Raw genomic sequence first — 1,133 nt, forward strand, 5'->3', positions numbered from 1 at the left:
GGCAGCAGCTGTGGTACAGCGCACGTTATAAGGGCTGACAGTTAACCGAAGTAAACATAAGGACACAGCAGCGTTAGGGTTGTCAGTCTGAAAATAGAATTTCGTTGTAATTCTCTGCGTGAGGTCTTGGAACAGCCGATGGCTGAATTAAGAACAGTGCTTTTGCAGATTTTATGGGGCTGATGCATGTGACTATCCTCCCTCCCTCCCTCTGTCACACTAGAGGCTTGGATGATGGAAAATCATGCAATTATCTGTGTATGTATGCATGCACAGCAAAATATTTCTATTCTCAGGTTCTTGTTTTTCCTTTCTTATGTCAGCTCCTTTCAGTGACTCCCTAACACCAAACACTGTCATTTAGTTGTAGTAGGTGGGCACAGCAACTAAGCAATGCTCCTTTACCACCTCGCAGCCCACTTCCCCTTCCCCCCCCCCGCCCCCCGCACACACCAGAAAGCCCCTCAAAATCCCTTTTCTGCTGTAAACACCAACTTCCAGCTAAGAATTTGTCTTTGCTTTCCACTGTGGTGGTTTGCCCTGTCATCTGCTAATAACAAGAGCTTTTACCACCATCTGCAACGCTGAGCTCTTCCTGCGGTTTCTCTCTGCCGTTTCTAAGAATTTGACAAATAAATCACATTTCATCGGGAGATCAAATGAGAAAAATACGGGCCCCACATTCCGGCTTAGTCTTTGTTTCAGGGAGTTTAAATGACAGATGTGTGTCTCCTAACACACAGCAGCAGAATCAGCGAGAGCCCCGGTTCAGGTTTGAGCACATTACAGAGGGGGGATCAACAGCCGGGATCACCCTGGAAGCAGAGCGGTTTGACTGCGACAGAGCCCCATCTAACACGAGAATCCATGCAGAGCCTGGACTGTGCCTGGAAAGGGTCCATCTTTGTTTCATAAGGTGGAGCCATTTCCTTAAAAGTAGATGGGTTTCGATAAGCGAAAGAGGAGACGCAGCGAGCGCCGCGCTTGGCTGGGTGGTCTGTGCATTTATCAGAAGCCCTGGGCTGGGAAAATGTCTGCGGTGGGGCCATGTTCTGGCTCCTCGGAAATCAGAAGGTATCGATCTCTTCCAGCGAGCCGCTCCCCACGGTCTCCGCCTCCTGCGCGGCGGCGGC

This window comes from Corvus brachyrhynchos, unplaced genomic scaffold, assembly GCF_000691975.1.
Source record: "Corvus brachyrhynchos isolate BGI_N302 unplaced genomic scaffold, ASM69197v1 scaffold279, whole genome shotgun sequence".
Taxonomy (NCBI): domain Eukaryota; kingdom Metazoa; phylum Chordata; class Aves; order Passeriformes; family Corvidae; genus Corvus; species Corvus brachyrhynchos.